This window comes from Pteropus medius, unplaced genomic scaffold (assembly GCF_902729225.1).
Source record: "Pteropus medius unplaced genomic scaffold, Ma_sr-lr_union100, whole genome shotgun sequence".
Classification (NCBI taxonomy): Eukaryota; Metazoa; Chordata; class Mammalia; order Chiroptera; family Pteropodidae; genus Pteropus; species Pteropus medius.
The window spans coordinates 4,920,484-4,938,225 of record NW_024356249.1 but is presented as its reverse complement, the minus strand read 5'-3'; the positions used below and the strand labels follow the sequence as shown (position 1 = coordinate 4,938,225).

The following is a 17,742-nucleotide window of genomic DNA, read 5'->3' as shown; positions in this document are numbered from 1 at the left end:
GGTTCCTGAGGGACTGGAGTGAGCAGAGTTCCCTTGCCATCCCATAATAGATCTATAATAAAAGAATAAACTTTTGCTGTTTCAGGACACTGAGGTTTTGGTGTTTATTACTGCAGCAACACTGAGCCGATCTTGACTGATACGGAAATTATTGTCAGAAGGAAGCTGTTACTAGAACAAAATTTTAACTATGCTAAGAGAAGTCACCCCTTCATTAATTCAAGAAATATTGATTTAGCACCTACTATGCTGTGATAAATATCTGACACATAACTTACAGCAAGATAGACAAGATTTTGGTCCTAACTAAGCCTAATTTCTAATGCAAGAGGCAGACAATAGATATTTTATTCATGATTGGCTGATTAGTCTGCATTTACATATGACTCCTCCAAATCATAGTGACTTAAAACAAAAGGTTTATTTCTTATTGATGTTACTGGTCAATCATGGATTGCAGGGGAATTTGCTTCTCGGTGTTACTCATAAACCCAGGCTGAGGGTTGCCACTCTTTTGGAAAGAGTACATTAGAGGAACTCACAATGGCAATTGATTGTTTAAATGTTCTGGCCTAGAAGTGATTTACATCACTATGTTTACAAATCAGTTGCTAAAACTAGTCACATGCCCCACCCGACCATTAGGGGGTGAGAGTGCCCCAAAGGGTGAAGCATGAGCATACAAGACTAGTGACTGCCCCCCTCAGCCCTTCTGATTATTAGACATTAAGTTTACCTTTCCTCCCACATGATATATGCATACTCTCTTCCAGAGAAATAATCTCAGAAGTCCTATCCTACCTCCCCAAAGTTCTACCCTATCACGGTATCAAGTTCCAAGTCCACGATCTCACAATAGTTGAGCCTGGAAGTATCTTCTCTTGATACAGAGACATATGAACTAAATAAAACATCTGTGCCTCACCCCACTCCATACCTAATATATAATGGTAGAGTAGGAACAAGACCACCATAAACGCTCTCATTCAGAAAGAAGAATGGGATACAGATAGCATCAGTCTGTGGCAATTCTGGATTCCTTCCAGGCAGACATAGCAAGGGTCTCTACACTAGGGTAGAAATATCCTTTGATTAGGCCCCAATTCTCATCCATGGTAGCCACTCACCCTCACTGCCTTGTATGCTGTGGTCCTTGGAGCTACCTTCAACCTTCTAAGGGAGTTCTCTTGCATTATCCCAAATGTTCCTACATCAGAATTGAGTTGAATGGTAGTATACCTAGCTGATGTTCAAACATTGCTTGCTGGCGTAGGAAACCCTACCTGACAACACACATGGTGGGACTGGGTGCAGAACCCTTAGTTATGCACATATAAACTTAGAATAAAATACTAGAAGGAACCACATATTAATCATGCCATTCTCTGAGTTGTGGGCATGTGGTTGCTTTCTTGGTTTCTTGCTTTCTTCCTTATACTGTTCTATATTTTCTAAGTTTTCTATTAACAAATATTAAGAATCAAAAAAATTATTTTTATTAATTCACGTATCTGCGTAAGGCCAGAGATGATGAGAAAAAGTAATGAAGTGGACGTAGTTCTACCAGATATAACATGAATTTACAAGAAATAATTAACTGAATAAATGCTAATTCAGTGCCCAACGCTATTTTAGGACTTGAGAAGAGAGCGGTAACTAAGACAAATAAGATCTCTGCTCTCGAAGAGATAAATATTCGAGTTGGGGAGATAGATACTTAACAAGCAAATAGGACAATTTCAGTAGTATTTGGTGCTATGAAGAAACTAAAGGATGTTATAACAGTGAATGTTGCTGCGGGGGCAACGTTAGCTAGATAGGGCCGTCAAAGGCAACCTCTCTGAGAGCAGAATATTTGAGTTGAGACTTAGATGAGGAGTTAGCCACTCAACCTTTCGCAGCGAGACTATTACAGGCAGAAGGAACAGCAATTACAAAAGCCAGTGCAGGTATAGCCTTGGTAGAATTAGGAGCACTCGGCCAGTAGGCACATGTCCGTGACGGTTCTGACAATGATGTAGACTTGCTGAAGGTATTGTAGGGACTTTCTTGGGGGAAAAGAAAGTACGACCTATGGAATATTAGTGACAAACTTTTCGAATGTGGTCAGAACAATGCAATGCTAAAACGGCATTAAGATCACACAGAAAGTCTATGTGAGTATAAAATTCAGTTTTCTATTTCTCTCATGTCTCTCAAGTTCTCATTTGGGTCATGTGCCTCATGTAGATTTGCTGTCACGAACAGCTTATAACTAATGGACTCTATCCTTACCGAGTTCCAGGCAGCATGTGCTAATGAGTCAGTGAGCAAGAGTTCAGGACCAGAGTTGGGCCAGTGGGACAGACTACAGGCCACGTTGTGTGTGTATGTGTATGGGGGGAGGGGACAGTGGTGGCCATTAAACTGGGAGGCCACAACATTTGGGCTGGACGCAAAACTGGAGTGATCAAGCATGGTGCTAGGGCTGCCTCGGTACTTCTGCTGCAAAGAATCTAGATTCATTTTTAGAATGGGAGTAGGCTGAGCTTGAACAGCCTCGGCTGTAGAAGGTGAATAAGATCAGGGACAGGAAATCATAGCTCTGGTCCTTCAGAAACCTTCATCCAAGGTTTGGGTCATGATGACAGCAGCAGGCTGAGAGTTTGGCTGGCTTAGCTGAGAGGAGATGAGCCATTTTAGGGAGATGTTTGAGTTATCTCAACCAAACGGAGACATTTAGTTCAGAGATAAGGGGAGATCCTGACGCATCATAGATGCATCTTTGTGAGATGTTTGAATTTCTTCTTTGTTCTGAGTTATGTCACTTTTTACAATTACTAGCAGATAATTTAACACTGTCCTCTTGATTATGGAAATAAATGTATTGTTTAGACAAAATACTATAAATTGAAAAGTATGCTGTTTTTTTCTTTTACTAATTCATACCTATATGGATTCCCATGCCAGGCACCACTACTCACCTTTGGCAGTATCTAAATTTTAGGGTTGAAATGCATAGTCTCTGAAGTGTTAATTTTGCAATGCTGAACCTGTAATAGAAAAGGAAAATGTCGCACCATCACAGGGACAGCAATTGCTGAAATGGACCCTTAGGGAACTATACCAGACTGGGTGGATTAAGAGACAGACTTAGCTTGCAAAGTCTGTCACTTTAAGTTGAGTTTGTGACACAACTGAAGGCCTCCTAAAGAGCTGAATCTCATTGGACTATTAAACAATAATCGGCCTTCAAGAATAGGAATCAGTAAATTGCCAGTGCTGATTACAGTGATAATGTGGAGACAGTACGAAGTCTGATCACGTGCAAATGAAATAACTTCCAAAAACATGCCTGCAGCTGGAGGAAAATGGATTTTTGATTCAATGTTCATACATGAAAATGTCTGTATTTGTAACATTCCCAACTAAAATAATTTTGAAATGTCTTACTTCATACATACTTGCCAAAGAATACATAGAAAGGTGAAATCATATTTTTTAAAATCGAAAGGTAGATAAAAGGAGAAAAAAGGAAAAAATAATAAAAAATAGAAAAACCAAAACAATAAAAAAAATTTAAATTAAAAAAAAGTGAAAAGTAGGTTAATAGGAAATATAGATAGATAGTAATGTGTGTAACTGGGTAATTAACACCTATGATTCACTTCGTTGTGAATTGACTCACTCATTCCACAGTCCCTGAAGTAGAGTTTCTTGCTGTTGATGCTGGGCAGTAACTCAGGGGAGCAATATGAAGAGAGGGGAGGAGTGTGTCTCCATGGCCTCCTCCTCAAAAAGCTCAGTGCTTCATCAACAGTCAACTCATTGATACCTTCCAATGCTCAAAGCCAAAGGACTGTTAATTGTCCTTTATGCCTCTCATTTCTCTATAGCTGTCCTTTGGTGGTTTGTTTTCACACCCAGTGCTGCAGGATAGAGGCAATAGGGAACTCAGTTTAGATCTAATGCTAAGCTCTTGTAATGACTGTGAATGATGGTCTCAGCATCACCAGGTCTTCCAAGGTAGATGGAAAGACTTTGGTTATTTCCATTAACTTTAATTTACCAAGGGAAGAAGAGGACAGCAATTCAAACTTCCATGATCTGTGTTTTCATAAACTATCCAAGTCATCAGTAAAAAAAGTCTTATGTTAAGACTGACAAAAATAGTATGTATCAATATGTGCAACACATTTATGTTTATTTTCTATGGCTTGAAGTATATTTCTGTTTTAAAGATTATACAAATTTGTTTGTTCTTTCTCTGATTTGATGCCATATACATTTTTCAACCACAAATCATAAAAGATTGTTCTTAGAGAAAATATGGTATTGAATGATTCATTTTATTTCTATCTGCAGGCATCATGCAGTAAAAATCCTGAACCATCTGTAATTTTTTTTTTTCTCTAAATTTGGGGCAGGTCCAATTGTAGTGTAACCCCTTCTCTGCTCTTCAAAACATGTGACTATGTAGATTCACTATCTACATGGCTAGGAGCAAGTGTAATAAAAAATGCATGTTATAAATATGTGGATTTTGTTGCTAAAAGCAAATGCTTAACTGGTATGATGTGTCACATCCTTATCAGGGAGGCCTATACATATTAACCACAGAGGAGTAAGCTATGGAAAGGAGTTGGGGGGAAGAGGAATAGTGGTAAAAACAACTACTGTATTGTTTTATAGATCATTAAATGCGTTTATATTATGTCTTCTGATCAAACTACCCCATGAAGTTTAGTTTTACTATGTCATTTTGCAGATGCAGAAGCGGAGCAGGTTATAAGACTTTCCAAGGCCACATAGGCTGTAGGTGGAGAAGCTGGGTGCCCAACAGGTTTTAGTTGATACTGTTTAGAAAAACTGGGGCCAGACACGCACAGGAGTTGGGTTTGTTAAAGTCTCAGGTTCAAATACACATAATCGAGTAAAAGTGTTTCAGAAAAGGCTCAAAACCAAGGAGTACTTACCGAGGTCAATTCGCTCAAAGAATTTTCAGGATGGGAGATCAGGGTGTGGCTTCATCTTCCACAGTGTTGGCTTGAGGATGAGATCTGCGGAGACCACTCAGAAAGAATCTTGCTTCTGTAAAGACCTGAGAGCTGGAAGAGATTCCTCTGTAGGCCAGGGAGGGAAAGAGGTATGCAGCGAGGAAGGAAAAACTGGAAATGCTGTGAGTCATTGTGTTCGCATCTGGGTTTCTTAGCCTCGGCATTAGTGACATGCTGGGGGAGATCATTCTCGGTTGTGGGGAGCTGTCTTGTGCGTTGTAGGGTGTTTAGCGACATCCCTGGATTCTACCCGCTAGATGTCAGTGGCATTGCCCCTCCTCATCCCCAGCTGTGACAACCAAAACGTCTCCAGATATTGCCAAGTGTCCTCCAAGGGGAAAAGTCACCCCTGGTTGAGAACCATTCTTTAAGGTGAAGCAAGCTGAATTAAGTAACCAAGACTGTACACTTCAGGTTTACCAACCTGCACATGGATTGCATCTCAAAAATTTTTTTTAACACTGTTGTAAACTATTTTTAAAGCAATGTGATTAACTTGCCAAATGTATGCTTTTGAGCAAACTTCTACAGATGTGTAATATCAGGGAAAAACAAAAGAGGAAATTATGCTCTTATAAGACTAGAGAAAATTTTCAGATTTTGAGATAATGGCAGTAGATTATTACCTGAAGCAGAAATTTCCCAAGTCTCCTCCTTTTATATCACATATAAGCTGTTGGAAGGCATGCAAAATGGTACCATCCTTTTGGAGGACCATTTGGCCTTGACCTTGGTGCCAGCAGCTTCTTCTTCAGTGTGTGCAGGAGACTCTGTTTCATATTAAGCTCAGTGGTGCCAAATCACAAGGGCTCAGAGCTGTCCTTTGTGAAGTTTCTGATGAGAGAAACTCTCACGACTGTCTCCTAGATAAATAAAATAAAAATACCACAAGCAATAAGATTTTGAACTTCTTCCAAGGAGGTCATGAACAGAGACAACTTAATTTTTAAAGGGCCTGTAATATCACAACTTCTGAGTGCCGAGAGAGTACAAGGCTGGGTGGAGAAATATAATATGCGATTAAGGATTTTGTGATGGAGGAAAATCCATAGTGGAAAAAATAATAACGCATATAAATCAGTCAAATAACTAGCATTTTAACCAATCTTTCCTTCTAGCTCCAAGAGTACCATTTTGACCTAGGAAGGAATATGATGAGGGATATAAATCTTTGAGAGAACTTCTTTGCTGGAACGTACTGAATTTTCAATATATGGATGAAAAAGATCATGCTCATTGTGGAGAAATCATTACTGTCTCTTTCAGTGGACACTATAAAAATTATTTTGGCTGTTCGGCATTGGGACGCTATTTTGAAAATTCTCCTTCCAGTGACTCTTTGGAAGGAGGCATGCCTGTTCGCAATATAGAAGAAAATGCCAACCCCTTGCTGTTCTGGCACCTGAGACCTAGCCTCCATCTGTCAGAGGGTGCCAGCTGAGGACCCAGTGATGCGGCAGCTGTGAGACCCAAATTCTGTGGTCGTGACCACTGAAGGAAGACTGAATTCCTTAGGGCAGTTGAGCTGAGGTTCAAAGGTAACAATGGCAGCAGCAGAAACTGAGGGGAAAGGGGATCTCTCCAGATGGGTTCTGCCTCTTGATTTGGGGCGTTGCTATCGGCTGCACAGCTCCGTGCCAGCTCCAGTTCTTTTAGTGATTCTGGGAGCCACTCCTGTGTTTTTAATAAATCCCGTTCTCTGCTTAAGTCAGCTGGAGTTGGTTTTTGTTGCCTGACACAGAGAACCTCAAGTAATGCAATCGTGAACTTATAAGAACCACGTTAACAGCAACAGAAACGGAAAATCTGTTTTCAACGCAAATGTCAGCGTAGTAGTGATAACTATAACAGTGAATACACCTTGAGTGCTTACTCTCTGCCAGGCACAGGGATGTGTACTGCTGGTAAAAATGCAGAATTGAGCTTTGGATCTGAGCAATTTGATGCCAGGACCCACGCTCTTAACAGTTACCAAGTAAAGATCTGCCATATTTGCTAAGAAGCTTCCTTTTTTTATTCTTTTAATTTTTCTTTTAATTTTTTGATTTTTCTTATTTCTTCAGGGAAAGAGCCTCTATTTTTCCCTTGATAATCTAATTCAAGAGGCTTTACCTTCCACAGTGAGGAATAAAAGTGTGACAACTGGCACAACTACTCAGCCAGAATAGTCTTCCATCTCTTGTTCAGTGAACATGTAATAACCAGCTGTACCAGACTCCTGAAATAACCCTTAGAAATATGATGAGCTATCACTTCCATGATCAGTTTACATAAGATCGTAACCTCTGTCTCACTAGCAAACTCTGTGTCCTTCTCGGCTTGCGTGGCATGGAATGAACTGCCACGCTGGAGAGGCCCACGTGGCCAGGAACCCAAGGCTTCTTCTGGCCAACAACCTGCTAGGAACCGAGGCCCTCATTCTAGGTGAACAGAACTCTGCCAAAAGCCACATGAACTTGAAAGCACACCCTTCCCCCGTCAAGCTTTCAGATGAGATCCCAGCCCTGGCCAACACCTTGACTGCTGACCTGTGAGGGACACCGAAGCACGGCACCCAGCAAAGCCATGCCCAGGATTCCTAAACTTGCAGAAACCGTGATATCAGAGATGTGTGTGGTTTTAAGCTGCTGAGTCTGTGATAAGTTGTCATGCAGCAATAAGTACCTTTTTTTGTGTCCAGCACTTTTTCTCGGTAGACCCAGCCCCTGCCCTCATGGAACTTAGGAGAAAAGTGAACATGATATCTTCAGGGAGTGCTCTGGGGAACATCAAAGGCTTTAGAACTGTTCTATTCAACAGGGTAGTCCCTAACTGCACATGGGACTATTTAAAATAAATTAAAATTAAAGTGAAAAATTCAGTTCCTTAGCTGCGGTAACCACATTTCAAGTACTCCATAGGCACATGTGACTTGGCTTGTGGCTACTGTATCAAACAGCACTGATTACAGTATTTCCACCACAGGACTTCCGTTAGGCAGTGCTGTTGCTGACAATGACTTGGGCAAGGAAGGACTTTAAAATGAGACGCTGGGGAAGGCTTCTCCGAGAAAAGCATTTGAGGCTTGACCAGAAGGACAAGAAAAACAAACAGACCTATAATGGTAGAGGGTAGGACATGAGGCCGAGGGAGATACGTACAGCCTATCAGCTGGGAACTATTGTGGTGTGTCCAAAGACAGTGTGGTGTGACCTTACTGATACAAGGTAGAGGGGTAGGAAAGGGGAGCTAAGGGGCCAGCAGCACAGGGTCTCATGGTCCAGGGTCAGGAAGCTTGGAGGTTTTAAGCACAGGAGTACCACAATGTGATTTACTTTCACATTCTCAACAGATCACTTTGGCTGTTGTGTGGAGAATTGATTGTTGGAGGTAACAGGTAGATCACCCAGGAGACTATTGCAGGAGCCCAGATAGCCCAGGTGATTATATATAATGGCTGTTGAGATAGAGAAAGATAGATAAGGGATCTGTTTTAGATGCACAGCCAACAGGACTTGATGGACCGGATGGAGGAGGGCATGAAAAGGGAGTAGTCAAGAACTGTATCTACAATTTTGATTTGAAGAAAAGGTTGGAGGGTGGTAGGGATGGGAAAGACAGGGAGAGGGTGGCGGGGAGGAGGAGGGAGAACAGGTTTGGAAGGCAAAAATGAATGATTCTTCTCTGGTCACATTAAATTTGAGATACTATTAGATACTGAAGTCCTGAGATAAAGTGGGCCATTGGATATGCATGCGGAGCTCTGGGAAGTCAGAGCCTGGGACACAATCTAGAGTCGCTGGCCTATAAATACTACAGAAAGTCCTGGGACTGGAGATCACAGGGAAAAGCTCAGTGATAGGGCTGAGCCCTCAGGGCACATGAACCTTGGAAGAAGAGGAAGAAATCACAAGAACATTACGCATGTCACACTGTCCTTCTCTCCTTTTCCCATTTTTATTTTGTAAAGAACTGGGTTTGTAGTAACAAGCTTAATTCCTAAGATGGAGATCTACTAGACGTTTGTGTAGCAGCACCTGTTATTTAAAAAGCAAAACTGGCGCCTGGAGGTGGTGGTAGGAGGGAGAGGAATTACAAGAAAATTCTAAACCATTCGTCACGGAGGCCTAGAAGGTTCACCTCTCCAAACTCATCTTGTGATCTACCCCTAGCTCACCAGGGTCTTTCAGGCCCTCGACCAGGCTAGTCTGTCCCACCACAGGACATTTGCGCATGCTCCTTTCTTCCATCTGCCCCTTTTTTCCCCATCTTGACCAAACTACCTATAGTAAGTCCTCCTTGTTTATCTATCGCAGCAATTTTTTTTTGTTTCCTATATAGTACTTATTACAATATAAATTATTTTACTTTTTAGCTGCCTCTCTTGATGGAGTCTAATCTTCATGAATGAAGAAACTTATTTGTCTTTTTTACCCTTGTATCCTCAGTGGTTGGAAATAAACACTTGTTGGATAAATATTCTCAGTGCCTGGGGATAAATATTTATTATATAAAGAAATTTATTTATTAAGTGTTGGACCCCAGAAGTTTTTTAAGAAGTTATATTTTATTTAAGCCACTCAACTCTATGGTATCTTTTAGTTCTCATTTTACAGATGAGTTGACAAAGACTGAGAAAGTTTCAGTAACTTGGTAAAACTCACCCAGCTAATAAGTCGTTGAGGTCAATCCAGGAATTCTAAAGTGGGTGGAGTAGAAATTAGTAGGAATATGGCAATGTGGGGAGGCAGAAGCTGTGTGCCCGTGAGGACTGCTGATGGAAACAGAATCAGGGCCTGAGTTGAGTTTCAAAGGGGCAGCTCAATGGTGGTGCAAGCATGAGATGTGGGCTGTACTGTTTAAATGAGCTGTTCAAGAACAAATTAGGGAAGAGTGGACACCAAGCCTTTTCTTGGAAAAAGGGCACAAAAGAACCAGAGAAGCAAGTCAGTCTTAGTTCACTGACTGTAGTAACCCAGCAGAATCCTGTTACCTGGAAAAAATAGAGGAACTGTAGACATGAAGAAATTTGGTAGATAGACATATGATTTTCAGGAGTATAGTCATCCTTTATGTATTTATATCGTGTTTATTATTATGTAGATGGGAGATTAGTGTGTGTGTGTGTGTGTGTGTGTGTGTGTGTGTGTGTGTCTCTGTAGACTCAATGAGGCGGTTTGTGGTTTTCTTTGCTCGGTGTTGTGTTATAATGCCTAAAAGCACTAGCAGAGACCAGTAAATATTTCATGAATAAATAATAACAAAAACGATAGTAACACTAATGGGAAACACATACGCTATGTACCAGGCACTGCTTAAATATTTCACGCATATTAACTCAACTACTTCTTGCAACTACTCTATGAGATAGGTACAATCATTTCTCACATTTTATAGATGAAAACAAATGAGTCTCAGAGAGGTTAAGTCACCCAAGGTCACATAGCTAAGAAGGGGCAGAGTTGGGAATGGAATGTTGTTCTAGAAACCATGCTTTTTACCGCTTTGCTGCAGCGCCTTTAAAAGAATGGACACGTGCACAAATGATTGTTCTAAGGACCACCTGGCATCTCCGCTTTTAGACAGGGAGCATTCTAAGACTATTTTCAAAGCTGATTTTTCTTTTGGGGATGAAGATTGCTGATATCTTCTCAGCCTGTTGTTTTATTAGTTCCATGAGGGGAGCACTTTGGCCTGCAAATAACTGGATGCCCAAGGCAAACAGGTGGAATACGGCCAGAATGAGAGGCACACCGTAAATAATGGAAGACTTCAGGTAAGAAAGTTGTGACAATACAGTTCAGGACTAATATACAATCAGGGGAAATGGGTGTGAGCTACCCTAACACGTGGGTCACATTGTAGAGCTGGGCAGGACCCTGCAGGTGTAAATTGAACAGCATTTTCTAAACATAATTTTGTTTTCAGACGTGAAGATAAGAAAATATAGGGATGATAGTTTTAAGTTACCATCCAAATGAAAGCATATGTATTTTATTTCTTGGTTATAAAAAAGAAAATATTGGATTAAGATCTACATTTAAAATGTTATAATGAAGTACACCTAACCATATATAGAAATGTTACAAGATGGGATTGATAATCCTACTTCTATAACCATGTGTTGTGGTTTTCATTATGGTTTATGAAATAATGGTAGAGTTTAAGGTCTAATGCTTGTAAAAATTCATTTTTTTGTGTCTAAGCTATTTCTTAATGTATTACTGATAGTAAGAGTTTTACTGAAGGCCATTTAAATATAATTTAGTTCTCCACATTACTCTGAAACCTAAATTGAAAACAAATATTTCTTAAAAAGAAATGACATATTTTAATGCTTATTACTTGCTCCACATATATTACAAAAGTAGAGTGCTTTATGTTAGAGAATTAATATGAAGTCACTCAGCTAAATTTACTAGTCTCTGTACTTGTCAGAACAAGTAAAATAATAGGAATATTAGAATTTGAGTATTTTTATCATATGTGTGGCTAACTACGAAAATTAACATTTGAAAATTCCTTCATTCTATTAACATCTTGTTATTATTTAACCACAATAAAGGTTAAAATATGAAAATATTCCAGATAGTTACATCTTAGGTATAAAGTGGAAAATTACATCAATAAACACAAAGCATAATAATTATAATGTTTGCATAGGATTTTGAGAAATATTTTTCATATATAGTATTCTTATTTAATACTTGTAACAATTCTAGGAAGTTCATAACATCATTATTTTCATTTTAGGGTTTGGGAATAGATTCCAAGGAATAACTTACCCACAGTAGTAGATGGTGAGCTTGGAATTATAACCCAGTTTTCTGACTTCCAGCTCTGTACAATTTTCATTACGTGACGCTGCCTTCATATAGAAGAACTACGGGGGAAAGAGCAAATAGATTAAGAAAAGGTAATAGATTTGGATCTCAATATTGAGTTTAAGGTGATTTTTGGATTTTCAAAAACAAGTGTTTGAGAAGTAGGTATAGATATTTGGTTTGCTGTTTAAGAAAACTGCCCAAAGTGCAATGAGTCCTTTGCAGCCCCAGGTACGTTTTACTCTTTCGAGGTGGAGGATACAGAGCATGATCCGGATGCTTCTCTATCCAGAAGCATACTCTGAGAAGCATGGCACTTTGCATAAACTCTGAAGGCAGACCTGGAATCCATTCCCAGTTCTGTCACCTCCGTGAACAGATAAGTAAATCCACTCTTCTAAAATTCGGTTTCCTCATCTACAGAATGCGGACGAATATAATACCTCTGTGAAGAGGTTTTTAATGAATTCAGAGTGAAATAGTTTATGCAAGGGTAACCAACAAATTGCATTAGGTATATTATTATTATCTATTATCTAAATGTCCCATATGGGGGGTTGAAATGCCTCCAAAGAAAGTAAATCATGTATGTGTGAAATATTTATTTTAAAAATATTTGTATTAAAAATTATTCGGGTGACATTAATTAATAAAATCCAATAAGTTTCAAGTGTACAATTCAACAGTATGTTGTTTATATATTGCATTGTGTGTTTACCACCCAAAGTCAGATTTCCTTCTGTCACCGAATATTTAACCCCTTTTACCCCAATCTCCCTCCCCTCTCCCCTTTGATAACCACTAATCCACAGTCTGTGTCCATGAGTCTGTTTGTCATATTTGTTTGTTGCTTTTTTATATCCCACATGAGTGAAATGATATGGTTCTCAACTTTTTCTGACTTATTTTGCTTAGCATGATTATCTCAAGATCCATTTACATTGTTGCAAATGGCAGTATTTCATTTTTTCTTATGGCTGAGTAATATTCCATTGTACATATGTACCACATCTTCTTTATCCAATCATCTATTGTAGGACACTTTGGTTGCTTCCATGTCCCTGGCCACCATGAAGAATGCTGCTATGAACATCGGGGTGCATATATCTTTGTCGATAAATGTTTCAAACTAAAAAGCTCTGCACAGCAAAAGAAACCATCAATAAGGCAAAGAGGGAACCATCAGAATGGGAGACTATATTTGCAAACAATGCCTCTAAGGGCTTAATATTCAAAATATTAAAAAAACTCATACAACTCAACAATAAAAAACAAACAATCTAATTAAAAAATGGGCAGAAGACCCGAACAGACCCTTCTCCCAAGAAAACATACAAATAGCCAACAGACATAGGAAAAGATGCTCACCTTTACTAGCTATTAGGGAAATGCAAATAAAAACTACAATGAGATACCATCTCACACCTGTTAGAATGGCTATCATCAACAAGACAAATAGTAACAAGTGTTGGAGAGGTGGTGGACAAAAAGGAACCCTCGTACATTGCTGGTGGGAATGCAAATTGGTATAATGACTATGGAAAACAGTTGTGGAGGTTCCTCAGCAAACTAAGAATTGAATTACCATATGATCCAGCAATCTTTCTTTTTTGGGTATTTACTCAAAAAACCTGAAATGTTTTAATAGTTAACACATTAAGGCACAATCTCTGTAAATTGAAAAATTACCACATCCAAATGGGAAAAGTATTAGTAATGTGACATCTAAACTTTCTGAAAAAGTCTGGAAATCTAACTCAAATATTTTGTGCCGTTGTTCACATAAATCAATGTATTTTTGATCCAGCAAATACTGCCACTCTATACCTCTGAAACTCTCGCCTGACACAATGACAGTTAGTGAGCTTGTGGCTGGTTTCTGGCTGATGCAGAGGACCTATAAATTGGGGGCTAATGAGAAATTCTGAACATCTGCCAATATTGACTTTCTGGCCTCAATCTGGGAGTTCTGAGTGAGCTGCTCAAAGTATCACGAGGAGTTGCAGCAGGACCGAGGACAGTAAATTAGTTATTACCATGGTTAATTAGCTAAAACTAGTCTCGGGAACCGGACATTTGGAAATTGTTGCAATGGCTATTTTTAAGTCATTGATTTTAATAGATACATCCATATATCATTTATTAATAGAGGCAATTTATAGTGTTGGTTCCTTGGTGAATTTCTTGGTATGCTTATTATTTGAACCTAAAGAGCCCTTATGTTTATATCTCTGGATACTGGAGAATTTGTGCTTCATGACAGTATAATAACGCTAAGAGAGCACTGAACCTCTAGGCATTCACTAATGTGTTTGGGCCCAGTTTGCCCGGAGCCCAGGCACTGGGACTATGGTGTGGAAGAGGTGGTGCTTGGAATTTCTGGGTTGATTTGTATTCCTATCGTATGAATGAAATGTCTTGATATTTTTTTTTCTCTAAATAAACTCGTTTTTTAGAGAAATGGTGAAACTGGAAAAGCCTTTTATAGGTTGAAATAACACAAGGCAGTTTTTCTTTTAGTTGCTCAGAGTGAGTATTCTTTTTTCTTTTATTCACAGGTAAAATGTTTTCTGGGAAACGGACATGCTTTGTATCTTTGTACATCCCACTGTGCTCACTGCTTGCCAGATTCATTTGAAATAACTCTTCATTTGACATCACATTTTAGGATTGGAATGGGGTCTGAGGATGTCAGGAAAAACTATAGCCTGTGGAAAATGTCTGAAAATTTGAGAATGCTTAGCTTGTAAAAAGAGATATAAAGTTGTGATCACTGTTTTTAAATAATTGAAATACGACGCTTTAGATAGTTGCAGACAGCAAAACTAGAAACAATGAGAAGTTACCTTTGGGCTTGATGTACGACTTTCATATGATGAGAATTTTCAGGATGGAGTGGGCCACTTTGAAGTGTAGAAGGCAGGTAGCAATCTGTCACTGCTTGGATGATGCCTTTTCAGAGGTGCTGCTGAAGTGGCTTCCACTTTGGGAAGAAGATTAGATTGACTTCCTGAGATTCATTTTAACTCTAAGATGCTATGATTTCACAATCTTTAAGAACTAATCCTGAAAAAAAAAAAAGATGCCCTGAGAACTCACTGTGTGACATGGACAAGTCCTGCCTCCTCTCTGGTTTCTAGATCCCTCATCTGCAGAATGAGATAGTTGGACACTAGGTCAATAATGTGCATCCCTCGGCCCTTGGCTGCATCTAGCCCGAAATGTTAAGAAAAAAACATTAGAATCTGCCCCCATGTTTTACCTCTCAAATGTGTTCAGACAGTTATGTTCGGTGGTTCTTAAAACAGTACCGATCTTCTCATTCACACTTAAAAAAAGTCATTAAAGTGGATAATCCGAATTGTCAGAACGGTTTTCTCCAATAAGATGCAATGATGTCATTTTCACTTGGGAGAAAGAAAAACAAAAATGTAATCTGAAAAATCTTGATTTTTCTTGAATTGGTCCTTGTACGAAACCATTTGACTGCCATTGCTCTAGATGATGTTTATGGTCTCTGCATCTTGAATATTATTTCCAGTTCCCTCATCACTCTGAGAACAATAGATTCTAAAACTAGAAGTTTGAAGTTGTTGGCTAGGAAGATTCCAACTCTAGGTTGGTCATTTCCTCTAGGAACCCAGCATTGGCTGGGCCTCAGGAGAGGCTACCGAAGGAACAGGGGTAATGTTTCTTCCACTTGCAGGGGAAAGACATTCCTCAAAGCCCAGAGGAGAACAGTCTCTTCCAAAGCACTTAGGTTTTCAGCAACCAGAATCAGCCCTTCCTCAAATAAATATCCTAGTGTTTATAGCTCTTGCTTAGGAAAAGATGATTATTTCTAGTAGAGGTAGGTAAGAATTAGATATCAGATTCTAAGTTCCACGAGAATGAAGTCCTTTCTACTGTATCCCTGGAAAGTAAGAGAATTTGGCAGTTAGTAGGAACTCGCTATTTTGGTGAATGAGTAAGTGAATGAATGAACAACTGAGTGGATAATTTTTTATGGCTTTCCCCCTCTACACTTCTAATGGCAAGAGAGCCCCCTGCTGGAAGAATGGATATTATATACATTATCTATAGCTATGCGCAGTGTGCTGAAAATATTTTAATCACCCGTTTCTAGACCAGGTCACAGAGAAAGAGTGGTACCTTATTGGACAGAATATTGTAAAAAGCTCTGTGAAGAATCACTGGATAGAACAGGACTCAGTTTGTACTAACTGGGCATGTTATAGATAAAACAATAAACTTCCAAAGTAAACCTCACATCCCAAATTTCTGACACATTAAGAACCTATAACCTGTAATAAACAAGTAATACAAGCAGCAGTAAGCATGATTATCAAGTGAAACTTATAAATTCATCTGATATATATACGCATATATTCATGCAGCACAAAAATGATATATATTCTTATTATATAATAATTATGCAAACGATACAGCAACTCATGAAAATTCCTTGGTATTACTTTTTATGGACTCAAGGAAAAATGTTACATCTTTTCTTTCTATTAGTTATTCAAAAAGAAAACCATTAGTATTTTTAACATCCATACACTCTCTCTCCTCTCTCAGCCTGGAACTAACCTCTCAGTTCTGAAAATTCCTCGTGCACCTGTTGTCTCGCTGTTTCGTCCCATGTCCTCACATCCACCCAGGGGTCTGTAACGGACATCCGAGCATTTCTTCAACTGCTGTGCTCTGGGTACTCTGGATGCTGGAGGGCTAAAGGAGAGACTGGGCGGAGGAAGGGGGAATGAACTTTCCAGAATGCAAAAGCGCTGTTACCACACTTTGGGAAGAGGCTAGGGTTGGGCAGAAGAGATTTCGGCAGCAGCTTCTATCATGAGGCAGGACGGGAGCTCAGCCAGATGGTGTCCTGGATCCTGGCGGCTTGGAGACTCAGGTCTGGATGAAAAGACAAAACATGGAGAGCGTGAATAGGAGAGGGTGCCTTTCACCAGGGTAAGGAATAAACAGTGCAGGGTTGAAGAGTATCTGGAAGGAGGGGACAGCCAACCAGGAGAGCTCCAGGTCCCTCACCCATTAGCAACACTTCCTCTTTAATCAAAACCCACAGGAAGAGGCCTTCACTAACCACCAAGTGCCTATGCCAGAGGTTTTCAAACTTGGCTGTATGTTGTAATTATCAGAAGAACATTAAAAACTCCCGATGTTTCCCACCTTCAGAGATTCTGATTTAATTGGTCTGGGGCGTGGGCTGGATATTGGGAGGTTTTAAAGCTTGTTAGGTGATTGTAATGTGCAGCTAAGCCTGAGAATCGCTAGTTTGTACACTGGCAAAAAAAGGAATTTCTCGCAAAGAGTTAATAGGTACACTATTACCTCTGATTGTTTACTTATCTTTCCCTTGCTCTATTTTATTCTGTCTCTTTTCATTACTGTGGTAGACAAAGTAATTGCGTTGTAGAAAAAGGGAAAAATTCTCCCTTCCTTCCTCTGGTTCTTTTGGCTGGTTAAATAATCAAATCAACATAAGAGAAAATCTAATTTTGTGTGCACAGGAACCCCATATACGTGAGAGAGTCAGAGACCCTGCATACATAAGAGGTTCACAGACAGATAGGGAAAATGAGATATATATGATATTCTGAGCTAGGGATGAGGTAAGGCACCTTAGGGCTTCAGAAGGTCATTGCAGGACAGCATGTGCTCAGTAGTTAGTAGTTTGCCCTGCTGTACAGATAAGTTCAAAGGGCAATCTCCGATAATGTCTTATTACGGCCCTAATTAAGATTCCTCTAGGGAGTTAAGGGGAGCGGAGAGAGTCTCTCTTGAGCCCGCAGGGTCTGGGTTGCTTTTAGCTCAGAATAATTTGCATACCACAGAGGCACATCTTGGGGTGACTTGTTCTAAACTGTAATCCTTGGGACCAG

General features: G+C 39.6%; 1 long non-coding RNA gene across 1 annotated transcript; it reads right to left on the bottom strand.

The window, feature by feature from the left end:
• Nucleotides 1–5,552: 5,552 nt before the first annotated feature.
• Nucleotides 5,553–16,834, bottom strand: LOC120601107 (uncharacterized). The gene is made up of 4 exons (XR_005652357.1): nucleotides 16,433–16,834; nucleotides 14,686–14,905; nucleotides 11,801–11,898; nucleotides 5,553–5,899 (listed from the first exon to the last, which is right to left on the bottom strand). It is a non-coding gene; the product is annotated as an uncharacterized LOC120601107 (long non-coding RNA).
• Nucleotides 16,835–17,742: the final 908 nt, after the last annotated feature.